The 14,666-nt window shown below is 37.7% G+C and overlaps 1 protein-coding gene across 1 annotated transcript in view; it reads right to left on the minus strand.

The window, feature by feature from the left end:
* Window positions 1–14,666, minus strand: part of LOC122794233 (N-acetyllactosaminide beta-1,3-N-acetylglucosaminyltransferase 2-like) — an 803,750-nt gene that overhangs the window by 386,854 nt on the left and 402,230 nt on the right. Inside the window, exon 2 of the mRNA XM_044062471.1 lies at window positions 3,547–3,632. The gene's annotated coding sequence lies outside the window, so the exon portion shown is untranslated. The remainder of the gene's footprint in view (window positions 1–3,546; window positions 3,633–14,666) is intronic.

Consider the following 14,666-nt stretch of genomic DNA (forward strand, 5'->3'; position numbering starts at 1 on the left):
AACAGAAATAAAGTAACATTAATTTAGTATGACAGAAAAATAGTACCGGTTCAGCTACTTTTTAACTTCTACCTTGATTTGGTCTTTGTGTCTCTTCAGTTTAAATGACCTGAGAAAAAAGCCAATAGAACTTTACCTGTAAATTAATCTTGCAACCCCCAGTCATGCCAAGTATCACCTATACTGATCAAAAAGGATATCTGCAGAATGCAACAATGGATGACAGAGAACCTTGAAGGTAACGTCTGTATACATTTCTTCCACACTGTAATCAAGATGACTACATGAATGCATATGTATGGTATTCACCCTATGCAAATGCATTAATTTATTTTTGTTTACTTCTTTGTTTGCTAACCATTTCACAGAAGTGATACTGCAGGGTCCCGAATCAATAAGGGTAGAAAATGCAATAACAAGCTAGGTGAGACATATTCTAAAGTATGGTCTTGCAAACACACATACACACACACACACGCATGAATGTTTGCATTTCCATTGTTGGCAAAATGTATATGTTGTCGACTGATAGTGTGTGTGTCCCTACCTGTTAAAATTTTGATATGTTGATTTGTACAACAGTCAGCTCAAGGTTTGTTGGCTATTGCACTTTCAGTAGTGGTGTCACTTTGATCATGGCTATGCGACTATGGAGACAGTATATATTAGAAAGGAATGAAACCCTCGCATGCAAGAATGTGTGTTATGTTATTTTTCTGGAATACATAGTATTTTTTTACACACTGCTTCTTACGATTTATTTATGAAGGCAGTAAATTTTATGTTAGGGAGAGTAGTAGTACTTTATTAGCTTCCCAGCATGTTTTACACAAAGAAGTGCAAAAAGGTGCAGAGCACATTTTAAGTTCTTTTGCATAGTAGACAGGTTAAAGAGGACGTAGTGTTTTGTTGTGTGCACAATTGTGTTTCTATAGTGTGTGTGTAGTGCATTCACAACTGCTTTTTTAAATTTAGATGTGATATGTTTCTATAGTGTGTGTAGTGCATTCACAACTGCTTTTTTAAATTTAGATGTGATATGTTTCTATAGTGTGTGTGTAGTGCATTCACACGTGTTTTTTTTAATTTAGATGTGATTTGCTATTTTTTATGATGATAGATTATATACCCACGTGTGTATATATATATATATATATATATATATATATATATATATATATATATATATATATATATATATATATATATATATATATATATATATATATATATATATATATATATATATATATATATATATATATATATATATATATATATATATATATATATATATATATATATATATATATATATACATACACACACACACACACACACAAACATACATTTATACATACACATATACATATATATGGTGGTGTACTACATTGTCAAATGCAGCTTTGATTGATAGAAAAAAAAAGAATGGTATAAAATAACTGAATGTGTACATTTGATTGAAAAACCACTTAATTGAAAACATTCTACATGACATATACATGATAAAAAGCTTTTTTGCAGGGGGCAAACCCCTTCATACCACAAGTGGTGGGCTCTCTAACACCCACTTAATTATGTTTACTAACTTCAACAGTCACTCACCTGTAGAAAAAAGGAGAAATCACCACTTTATTAGTAATAGCTCCACAATAGACTGCATAATCAAAATTGTCCAGCCAATATCATTAACAATGTATTTAGCTATAACTAAAGGTCTATTGCTCTCTGTCAATGTCCTCTACATCCAAATGGATAATGGCCCTATATAAACGCAACATGTTTATGGTGTCTATGCACAGTCTGAAGGCCTATTGCAGTCAGACCTATCCCTCACCAACTCATTCTCTGTAAGTAAACATTAGGATATTAAATCTCCCTTGTATTACCTGTTTAATGTTCTTCTGGCCCTGCAAAAAATAACACCCTATCAAGACAACTACATCTGTTGGGAGCCTTCTGTACAGATTATCAAAAACTGAAAGCACAAATGAGATTACAGGACGCGCACTGAGAAGAACAGTTCATTGTCTCATTTTGAGTACATGGCCTGCACTAATTTCAAAAAGGGGGAGAGTAGGCATCCATGTTTCACAGTTCCAAAACCAGCAGTTTTCTACTCTTGGAAAACCACTGGACTGGCTCAGTGGCACACAGGGATAAAACCCTAATTATGACTTAGGTAGTGTGGTCTTGAGAAGTGGCCTGTGTGTTGGAGGAGCCAGCCAGGGATGGTAGGAATTGGTGGCTAATGTCAGTTTACCTCTCCTGGCAGCAGGAATACAGCATGGACTGCTGTGGTGCTGACACCACACAGAGGCTAGGTGCTTCATCACAGCCACATGGAGGACAAGGGACAAGCACAATCAAGCACTGCAGTCTCACAGACTAGCTGGTAGCAGGACTGGCACTGAAGTGAGCAAGCAATAGTGGCCAGTACTGGGGGATTTCCACTTGTCCATGCTACTGCAGAGCTAAGTCAGAGAGTTAGGATTAGTAAAAAGAACCCAGGCTAGTCAAGGATGCAGCAAATGATGAAGCTAACCTGTGTCATTCCCATCCTACAGGTAACCAGGTATGTTTCTGTTCTCACTTGTCCCCTCATTTGGGAGTTTACCTGGGGGCAGGCAGTAAGCTAAATTTTTGAAGGGTAGGGAAGCAAAGGTGCCCATTTGTCCATTGCAACTGGTGGAAAAAAGATTCAGTAAAAAGTTTATTGAAAGCATGCAGCTTGTGCAAAGATGGCTACAAAAATGGAACAGGGTCTGCATCAGAGTGAATATGTGGTTTGTAGTGGCATTTTACATTTTCTACCATTAAGAAAAAAATAAAAATCTAGACTGTGTTGACAGACGCAGACAGCGGTGACAGGATTTTAGAAATAATTATAGAATGATGCAAAAAATCATAAATATTTTACCAACAAATCAGCAATTTTTTTTATATTTTAGTACCAGTAATGATTATCCAATAAGTTTTGGGGCTAAAGAAACATGTAAACTTGCCTACAGGAAGTCAAGTTTATTTGTTTATTTTAATTATAGCACAGCGGTTATAGATAACTTAATATTTTACTGCAGTCATCTATAAGTGGTAGGTGGATAGAGTGTTCTTTTTTATACTTTCTGTATATCCTGTCTACTGCCCTTTTTCTCACTCTAGCTTTTCGAACTTAGGACAAGGTCTTGTCAACTGAAGCAGTGCAACTTTTGTTACAAATAAACAAATACATACATATATACATGCATACATACATAAAAGCTTGTTCTAGATAAAGCAGAATGCTAACCTGTCTTCTGCTGCATCATGTAAATGATACCATCTTGTGTATAAAATACGTTACTATTTTTGGTACAAAAAACATGTAAGTATATCATTACTTGCCAGTTTTTGGAAGGATTGGCTAAACATGCATTTGTTGTCGGATCTGGAATATACTGCACAAAGATAAACTGTTGAGTTAGCTGAATTATTCTAGGGTACTAATTTATTAGTGTTTTAAAAATACAACCACATTTTTCAGGCAAAATACTGCACAGCACTCACCTGTACCCAAATGTTTGTAGATTTCATTGGTGACAGTTACTCTATGGTAAGACAAAGGACTTTCTCAACTTTCTGCCAGACGTCACCTATTTTTAATGATACAAAAACATTAAACAGAATATAAATATAACTCTTTATTTTGCTCATTTGCTAACTGTGAGTATTTATAATTACTTCACTAAATGCTGCATAAAACTGTGTGGTAGAACTTAGTAATGACAAAATGCCACTACACTGCAGACAATGGTGTGAAAAGCACTACAGTTGTGGTATGTTATGAACAGTTCTGTGCTGTAAAATATGATTGTAATGTTTGCTGAGTTTTCTTTCAATTTGCAAGTGTTATTATAGAGCACGCAATACAACATACTGTACAAAAACACTGTTCTAGGGTCATAGGTGTTTATTAGGCTAACGACCACAAGGGCCTTTTTAAGCCTAGTCATGCATCCCAAATCTCTGACAAGTTTTGATACCCTTGATAAGTGTAAGCATGGACCTGGGAGATGAACCATTTACAGGTTACCTGTTTGCATTAGAGACACAGGTGCCAAACCAGGGATGAATTTCCAGTTTCTCATCCAACTGTCCAAATTGCACATGAATTGGGTTAGGGTGGAACTCTGCTTCACATGGATGGGGAGCCAGTTCCATAGACAGGACAGTCTCTGAGCTACATACCTATCTATCCAGCAGGTCCTATTTATATCATAGGCAAGGTTTAAGTCTTTTGAACGGGTAATTCTGCTACTGTTTGTTTTGTGGATATGCAGGAGGTCTATCAGAGTGTGGTCTGACAATGACCTGTATGTCATGCATAGATCTCCCCTCAAAAGCCTGTAGGAGACAGAATACAGGCACAGGGCTTTGAGGCGGTCTACATAGGACATATTACTTACTCCCTGTATTCTTTTAGTGAGGAACCTCTGTGGATGTTCCAGTTGTTGGATATGCCTTAGTTATTCTGTTATCTGATTTGTACTGAGTGTACTGGCTTTAATTAAGTGGCTTGGGTTAAGGCCTTAGTTGAATGGCCTGATCAACAGAGGAAATCCGGGGATACTGGTAGCTTCATGTAAACCATAAAAGACTGCAAGACAGTTTATATAGCTATGTCTCTCTCTCTCTCTCTCTATCTCCTTCTCTGTGTGTGTCTATGTATGTATGAATGTAAATATATATATATATATATATATATATATATATATATATATATATATATATATATATATATATATATATATATATATATATATATACATATACACACACAAACACACACACACATATATATATGTGTGTGTGTGTGTGTGTGTGTGTGTGTGTGTGTGTGTGTGTGTGTGTGTGTGTGTGTCTGTGTGCTTGTGTATGTATATATATGGAGCTACTTCAAAACAACGAAAACCCATATTACCACTACCAGATTCCCAAAATCTGAAAACACTTAAAGTTTAAAATTTCGAGTTTCATTTGACTGAAACTGGAAATGCCAACATCCGGAATACTGACTACAATGCAGGAAGTAGTATTTCACTGTATGTTAATAGCGGTATGTCTCTTTACATTTTTTTAGTGTAAAATAAATAAATAAATGGCAGACTTTTGTACAACGTTCCAGGCAGAATTGTACTGGAAGCATTTACACTACAATATGGTCACAAAAAGGTATGTGACCTTTTCCCCACTGTAGTGCGATCCTGGAGTTGGTATATTTAGTTGGGAGTGTGTGGGTTTTAGATAGTATGGTTTGTGGATTAGGGGTTAGTTTACAGTTACTGAATTTGTGTAATGCATAGGAAGAGTTTTTATGTAGTGAATACTATGTTAATGTGCAGATGATTTGTTAGATTAGTAGTAGCATTTTACTTTGTACAGTTTGCGGTTCATTTCTTTAGAAACAGTCATTGATTCTGGAAGTGTGAAGTTTTGTCGTCATTATACTTATGGTCCGGTTAAGGGATTTTCACATAACATTTGCACAGCTGGTTTCAGTATTTTGAACTTTGGCATTTTGACGTTTCAGTGTTCTGAGTTTTCAGGATTCTGGTCTCAGTAATATGGGTTCCGGTATTTTCAGTTTTCATTGTTTTGATGTAGATCTATATATATATATATATATGTATACACACTGCAATATATATCATAAATGAAATTTCTTGAACACAAAATATTGTGGAATTTTATTGGTGATGAATGACAATGAAAAAAACATCAAAATGAAATAATCGCAAATTAAAATAATGCATTTTCATTTGTGATTATCCCTAAGCTTAACACAAAAACTAAAACCAAACTAAACCAAACACACACATATTTAAATAAGTACCACACATTAATGATTGCAAATGCAAACAATGTGATCATCACTCTACCTCTCACCCCCCCCCCTGGAATTTATGGGTACTAAGTCCATGGTCACACAACCATGAAGTAAGACAAACTGCATTAAATTAGAGCTTTAGAAACTAAACTATAATGCAATTCAACCTTCACCACATTTTCTTTTGCTAAAAATTCAGTGACTACATGACTCTGATGAAACATGCTGTACCTGTATATATATATATGAATAGTTTGGGTTGATTTAATTATTAGCTTTCTGTCTCTGGGTGGCATGTCTTAAGATGAGAGCAGGAAGGAGAGAAAGATCATTCATTGCCAGCCAGATATTTCTGATGTAAACCAGTATTCTTTTTATGTACTGTCTCCCTTTCTGTTGTAAATGGTTTATTTTACAGAAAGTCAGTATAAAATGACCAGGCACCCACAGGCTTTAAAAGGTGAATCAACTTTATTCATACCTCTCAACTGTCCAGATTTTTACAGCATGTCCATATTTTTGCCTCATATTTTTAGTCTGTTCCTCGTAAAATTTGTGGTTTTCTGGCAAATCACTGAGGATTGAAGTCACTATATGACATACATTTGAGTTTCAGAATTAATAACCTTCAGAAAATGTATGCTAACACAAATCCTATTATTCTAGCAACTTTATATGTTTATAAGAGCAATATTTAAAATCTGTCCCTGTTTTTGGGCATTTGTCCCACCATTACTTTAAGCTTTGTTCAGATTTCTTTAAGAAGTTGAGAGGCATGCGCCTATTTCATATTCTTTTAACATCTGGCAGATGGTGCAGTGGATTAAGGCTGTGACCTGTAATTATTGAGGTACTGGGTTTGATTACCTCAACCCTCATTTGCCTAATGAGTGACCTTAAGCAAGTTATTTAACTACATTGTACTTGGAGTCAACTGGGAATTCAGTCTAGTCTTCTTATTTGTCATGTTTAACATTTTCCTACCATTGAAAATAGGTGATGTCTGGCAGAAGGCTGAAGAAGCCCTTTGCCTGACAGCAGGATAGCTGTCACCAATGAAATTTACAAATAGTGTTGTGTTGTCTGTCACACGCCTAGTAATTACCTATGAACCTATAATTAGGTAATGTAAGTCAGAAGAGTTAATGTTATATGCAGATGATTCTACTTTATTTAAATGTTCTTAAAATAATCACTATCTTAGCAAAAACTAAACAAATTACAAAATGTATTAAAATAATTTATTTACGGTTCGGCAGAGACAAATGCCATCAGTGCATAAAACAGTTTTGCATTTACATAAATGCTTAGTTTATTGGTCCAGATTCATGAATGCCTACACTATGTACTATATCGGTATTCAAAAACAACCCTACCACATTTTTGTGCTGTCTATTCATTCAGAAAGATTAAAACATAGTCTACACATTGTGGTAATCTTTATGAATCCCCTCAATATTTAAGGTTGCAAGAAAATCAATAGGAAAACTCAAATTAGGAGGAAGAATGTGGGAGTTATGGTCAGAATGGTGTACACTTAGTGTAGGCATTCATGAATCCGGCCCATTGCCTTAATTTAATAGCCTTTATGCTGCTATGTTTTATAATAAATATGTATATTAAGTTGGAAGTCATTTTTGAATTTAAAATAACAAAGCATTTAGGCCTCACACTCACCAAACCTCACTCCTCACAAAGCCCCTTAAGATAAATAATAAACAATATCTTATCATACACATACCAAAAAATCCCCCTGTTCTCTAACACAGGAGCAAAAACCTGAGAATCACTCTCTACCTATAACAATCAGATCACCACCAAGCCTCCACATTTTCCAAACATCTTTAAAAACATATGTGTGTGTGTGTGTGTGTGTGTGTGTGTGTGTGTGTGTGTGTGTGTGTGTGTGTGTGTGTGTGCTTACTGGAGTAGTCCACTGATTAATATTTACCAATTTCAGGCTCAGCCCAGATTCCTAATTCTCATGTCTAATTCCTGGCTGTACTTATGCACCACACCAGGCTAGTCCCAATATCTAATCCATCTTCTTTCACCTCACTTCCATCTTCTAACCACAGTTTTATATCTCATCCCACTTTCTTGCAGCCATCCTTTCCTTTCACTTCCAGCTATAATAACTTTCATTTTTCTGACCTACTATTCCTCTCTCCCACTCTCTTGTTCCACTACTGAAAATCTAACTCACTTGCTAGGCTAAAAAAGTACATATGCTTCAAATCCTGAATAAGCAGTACTAAGGAACTGTGAAAACAAAGTGCCGCTCATCCTCACTGCAGCATGGGGCAATGACAGTGACTTTGTAGGTATCTATTCAAAAATGCCTAAAAATATCCATAAAGATAAAAGCTCCATGAATTTTTGAAGCCAATAAAAACCACAACATGGAATAAGTCAACGTGCAATGAGTATTTTCCTCTTTTAAGTTTCTAAGACTTCTGAAGACTGACAACAGTGTAAAAAAGACCAGGACACACAGACTGGGGAAATCAGACCAACAGATGCAAATGTCAGAATTCAAAATTCTCTACAGCTAATGCTGATTATGCACATTACATCACAAGGAGCAATAGGATCCAGAGATCCTTTGATATTAGCAGCCTCCTTCACTTCAGCAAATATTTTGTAGAGACCTCAGAATTCAAAAATCCAAACTAACCAATGATAACACAGGCGTACAATATCATGCACAACACACTGGATTTAGGAATCCTTTTTACTATTCTGTTGTTGACCAAGTAAATTTGTTAGGCACAAGACTCTTTTAAGAGAGATTTGGGAGCACTATCTGAGTAAGTGACTTAGTCAGAGTAACACAGTAGGCAAATGGTGGCTGAGGAAATCAAATCCTAAACTGAAGAATGAAGCTCATTAGCAGATTATAAACTTAATTCTGTGCTCCAAAATCTCCTCTTTCCAAGCAAATATTTTGCATCTCATTCAGCCCTGGATGAACATAGGTCATCAGTAAGATTTACCACCTGACCTTCTACACTTATAGAATGTTTAGTTTATAAAAGCTGCCTCCTCTACTGTTCCTGTCTACATGTTATAACACATTCATTTATTTATTTACTTATTTATTTATCACTTGTTAACCAACTACTCCGATCCAAGGAATCTTTCCAGGCACAACTCACATGGGAAATACCCTGCTAGATATTTAGATGGTTAACAGTAAGAAGAAAATTTCAGATGATATCATGACATTTTAATTGTCATTTTGCAAGCTCATACTAAAAAGTGAAGTGTGAGGCTACAGTCTGGGTCATGCAGATTGTACTGAACGGTTTGTCTATGTCACCTTCTTACCCTTTGGTATGGAAGCTATTTGGGATATTTTGCAAGCACCCTAATATTTATGGACAGCAGGCTTGATTTTAAGATTTATGCTTCTAAAGTACAGCCAAGCAGTTCACTTATGCTGTACAGATGCAGTCATAAACAAGACCAAAAAATGCATGTCTGTACCTAATGGGGTTTTCCTTTACTGGTTTGAACATACCCATAAAGACATAAAAAGTCATGGCCATTTAGAAGCTGTGTGGCTGAAATACTGGTATGTCCTTAAGGATTTTTTTTACATATACCTTATGGGCCTTCACTACAGGAGGTTAGGTATCACATAGTGAATAACCTAGCTGGTCTGAGTCTTTATTGCAGTTTTTACTGAATGGTTTGTCTGAGTGACCTTTTTATCCTTTGGTTGGGATGTTATTTTGGATAGTCCGCAGGCACCCTAATGTTTATTGACATCAGGCTTGAATTTAAGTTTTGTGTTTCTAATGTACAGCCGAATAATCCACCTATCATTTGCTGATGGGATCACAAAAAAGGCTGAAACATGCATGTTTACAGCTAGTGGGTTTTAGCTTTATTGGTCTGAATGTGCCCATAAAGACTGAAAAATAATCTTAAATTTGATTTATATGTTCTTCAAGCAATTAAAAAAGACCGACCAGAAACCAGGCTGCCTTTATAGGACCAAACAATACCTTACAGACTGAGCAAGAAAACCCCTAGTCTCATCCTATTTGCTTTCAACCCTCCTATATGCCTCACCAATCCTTATAAACTCAAGCTCTACATTAAAATCCAGACTAGCATCCTGCTACAACAAAGTAGATAAATTCACTACTGCACGGAGAACCCACCACTGCCAAGCCTGAAAACAGCTAAACTGGCTAGAGCTTAACATACTCTCAGCTAGTTATGGCACACAGGCTGATATATTATCCTGAAAAATGTACTGCATTAAAAATATACTATTGCCCTGTACCCTTCAACACATCTCCATTCTGGTGATAAATTTCTCTTAAGCACTAGAAAGGAAACATTTCATCAGGGGACTCACTCTATTAATGTTACAGCTCCAAACTCTGGAGCACTATCCCTACACAAGTAAAAATGACTAACAAAACTGCCAAGCTATAAAATCCAGCTCAAACAATACCTTACCCAGTCCCAGTCATGCTCATGTTCATCACCAGGTTGAGACCTCCAGTGGAAGCACAACCTTATTATCTATCATTAACTTTTTCACTGCTTGTACTTGAATTATCACACTCCTAACAACTTTCCCTCCTGCACTTGAATCAATACATCTCTCTTAAGCACTACTTCTCATCCTTCTCTTTTTCTAACTGCCCCCATCCACCACTCTACCCCTCTCATCCATTCCCTATCCACCAAAGTTATAAACCTTCCAGATACATCAATTTGGAACTGCAGCCTAGGCAAAATCAATCCTATACACTGCTCTCTCACTTCAAATACCATTACGACTATCCTCCTATACAATACTAATATTTCCACTCCTACATAATTTTACAGCTTCCTTCTCAATTATACTCCTCATTATATCTCTTGAAGTATAAATCCCTTTACTTTCTGCAAGATTTTAGAGCTACCAGAATTGTACAGACTTATACATAATGTAAATACTTCACTGTATACTTCTCTGAGAAGTGTAACTGTTGTTCTAAAGGTAAGACAATGCGAAGAAGAATTTTTGCATTATGTGAGGGTAATATGTTCCTTATCTATGGGAAAGTATTAAAGTAATAGAAAGAAATCTGTAGAGTTGGAAGCTTAAGCATGCCCTGCAGGACAGAAGTGGCAAAGACCACCCTACTCTTAAATTGGATGCCCAAATTATAGTGTTAAGAGAAGGTAAAATTGAAGCGGATATGTTTTTGAAAAATGCAGTGATTGAGGCTGCCGACTTCATAGAGTGCTCCCTAACATGAATCCCTAATAGTTGGCTTTCAAACTCATAACAAAACATAACATGGTTACCAGCCATTTGGAACGGCTCTGCAGTGAGACCAGCTGTGGAAAAATACTGAAGTTCAACATATTTTGTATTCTGTATATAAAGGGTTAAGCAGAAAAATGTTCACTGCGTGCAAACTGAAATGTTCTGGAAAATGTTGATCACTGAGGAATGCAGAAGTTAATCTTAAACTGCTGATAAGAAAGTTAATGGTGCAAGAATAACTGTGGTACTGGCTGGTAAAAACAAGTAATCAAACTATCACTTCTAATGAATGTCCTCTGTGCTATGTGTATGTACGTGCAGGAGGGTCTATATAAGCAGAACTCAAAGTACAAGTAGCCAGACTGCTGGCATACTACTATCATGTAGCAGGTCTCCATGCATGTAAAATAAAGCTGTTTTACTTGCTTACAAGAACTTGGTGTGATTCTTCCAGAATATGTTAGAAGAGTAAAATCTTTTGACATAACTGGCGCCCAATGTGGGGCGGCCCCTGCACGGCGTGAATCGAACAAAGAGAGGCTGAAAACCTGCGCAGGTGGAGAGAGATCAGGCTCTCCTCGAACGAAAGACCTCCGACTGAAACAGGTCGAAATTAAAGGCCAGTCACTCTTTCCAGATTCAATCCGTGAGGTGGCAGCGAAACAGGGCGGAGGAATCACAAAGGTAAGCAAAACGCTATTTTTTTGTTGTTTCTGATTGGAATTTTTGTCTAAATTTTAAGGGACTAGTCAAGGGAGAAATTTAATTTTCTCAAAGTATAAGGAGTATATGTGAATAGATTCCATATACAAGAGATCTCAGGAACAGGAATAGTTTCTCGTAAGAGAAATGGGAACAGGAACTAGTTGCGCCAAAGGCGACGACAAAACTGAAGATGAAAAGTTTATGTTTGATTTACACCCAAAGAACGTAAAATATTTAGATAAATGGAAAAAAGATCATGGGTTTAGTGGATGTTTAAATAAGTCAGAATGTCAAAATCTAGTAAGATTACTGCGCAAACAGGCAGGAAATAAGACAAGGAATCAAAAGAAGGTGGGGTTTCCCCAGGCACAGAAGTGGCTGGAGGAAGCAAATAAGAAACATAGGGAACAAAATTTGAAAAAAGGGTGTGGTAATTCAAGTGAAAGAGATGTGTACTTTGTTCAAAAGGAAGATAATGAAACTTCCACAGTCAGTCGTAGTCACCAGAATCCCTCGGCCCCTCCCATCCAGTATCCAGACCCTGCACAGGTTATTGAGGTGCCCCCCGACCAGGACCCACCACAATACCAGGCTTCGGTGGGTGGCCCCCCCACGCCAAGTATTATATTACAGAGAGAGCCCGACAACACTCTTGACTTACGCAGCGGAAGTATTAGGAGAGAAGGGCACTGGAAAATTAAGGAAAAGGTAGATCAGGAAGGAGAGGAATACCCGCTGATAGAAGTGGCAAATCCTCAAGCAGGCGCAGAAGGTGAGGGTCCTACAATATTGGTCTACCGACTGTGGACCCGTGATGACATCAGAAAAGCAGTAGAGGGGATTCCCCATCCGAAAGTAGATATGCGTAAATTCAGTACAGACGTAAGGGGCATGAGAATGAGTTATAGATTAAACGCTGTAGAATTGGAACAAGTAATAAGGCAAATCCTAGGACCAGATTGGCACCTTATTTGCGGAAGTTGGGACCCCCTGTTACCAGGGGAAGGAGGAGCCTTGCCGTTTAACTCCGAAGTGTGTAGACCCAGAATAAAGACTCTCTTAGATAAAATAGAAGAACATTGGAAGCCCAAAGCAGATTGGACTTGCATTAATCAATGCATTCAATCAGATGACGAAACCGTAGACAATTATCTACATCGTCTCACACAATGTTTTGATGCTCATAGTGGGTTGATTTAGGCAGAAAATCAGGAAAATGACTCGCCCTATGAACAGCAATTGAAAAATGCATTCCTAAAGGGCTGCAAGACAGCCATTGGTAACTTTATACAAAAGCATATGATCACACACAGGACAGCCTGTCTACAGCCCCTTATGGAGTATGCTAGACATGCTGAGAGATACCTGAAGGAAAAAAAAGATAAAAAAGCCCAGACTTTTACAGTTAGTGAAGATGGAACTTTAATGTTAGTTCAAGGTTCCGCAAACCGCGGAAGAGGGCGTGGCAGGGGAAGAGGATGAGGACGGGGAGGCGTAAGTCATTTTGAGGATTTCGAAGGTAGGCAAAAGAGGGGGGAATGTTTTAAGTGCGGTAAGAAGGGACATTTCGCCAGAGATTGCAGAGGACCGGAGAAACCGATGGTTGCTTCCGGTGGTACCGCATGACTATATGACGGTCAAAAAGACGTAGATGGAGGGTATGAGGAAGAAGAAGAAAGTGAAAATGGGGAAGTAGGTACAAGTGAAGACAATGGGTGAGGACAGGAAATGGCAGAAAATGAGGAATATCAAATGGTAAATCTAACAGCACTAGCATCAACTATGCAATTGGAATCCCAACCAGTGATCACATTGCAAGTTGAGGGCCGAGACATAGAATTTCTTTGTAACTCAGGGGCTTCACAAACGTTAGTCAGAAGTACTGCCATATCATCCGATGTTACCTCGGATGAATATGTGCTTGTAAAAGCAGCAAATGGTCGTATTTACAAAGAGCCATTGTCCAAACCTCTGTGGTTTACCGACCCAGAGACGAACCAAACCATACGGTTCCGAGTAATAATTTCAAAAATCTGCCCAGTAAATTTACTAGGAAGAGATTTAATGCAAGTGTTCGGCATAGCAGCCGTCCCAACCTCCACTGGGATGGTGGCAAGGAGAATTGAACCAAATAGTGCAATGCTATTAGAGGGGCAGGGAGATCTACATTACTGGTATAGTAATGATTTGATAGAGACAGGCCCCCAGAGTGTAGTGACGGATCTTACAAATTTGGCATTAAGCAAATACGGCATAACAAATCCGAAGGTGTCAGATCCATTACATTGCACAATGTATTACAGAAGGTGTGCCGGACCTGATTTAGAATACGAAAAGAAATTTCTTAGTTTTAAAGTCACCAAACTAGTATTGCATAGCCTTTTTTGGGACACACTAGGTAAATCTGCAGTCACATGTATCCTTACAAGGGATATGCAGCTGCTGTATAAGAATGAATTAACCACACATATTTCAGTTACGGAGGGTAAAGGAATGTCATGGTACCTCGTGGGTAAGAAAATAACTGAATGGGTAGGATGGACACCAGAACAGTTGGCAGGTAAAGGCGTTCAGGTTCAAAAACTTAACTGGGTTACACAAGCCAGACCGACCGTGCACCTCTGGGAAGACGAACCGATACAATCCCCTGGGACATTATGACTATGTCTCCTTACCCCCATGGAAGAATCTCAATTGCAGACGATTCCAAACTCATTATGGTCGCAGGGTCAGCACGATATTGGCCTGATTAGAATGGCAGGACAGGTAAAGATTACACCCAAGTCAGAATCTAGACCTCATAAACGGCAGTATCCC

Source organism: Protopterus annectens, chromosome 1.part0, assembly GCF_019279795.1.
Source record: "Protopterus annectens isolate FY-2018-M chromosome 1.part0, PAN1.0, whole genome shotgun sequence".
Classification (NCBI taxonomy): domain Eukaryota; kingdom Metazoa; phylum Chordata; order Ceratodontiformes; family Protopteridae; genus Protopterus; species Protopterus annectens.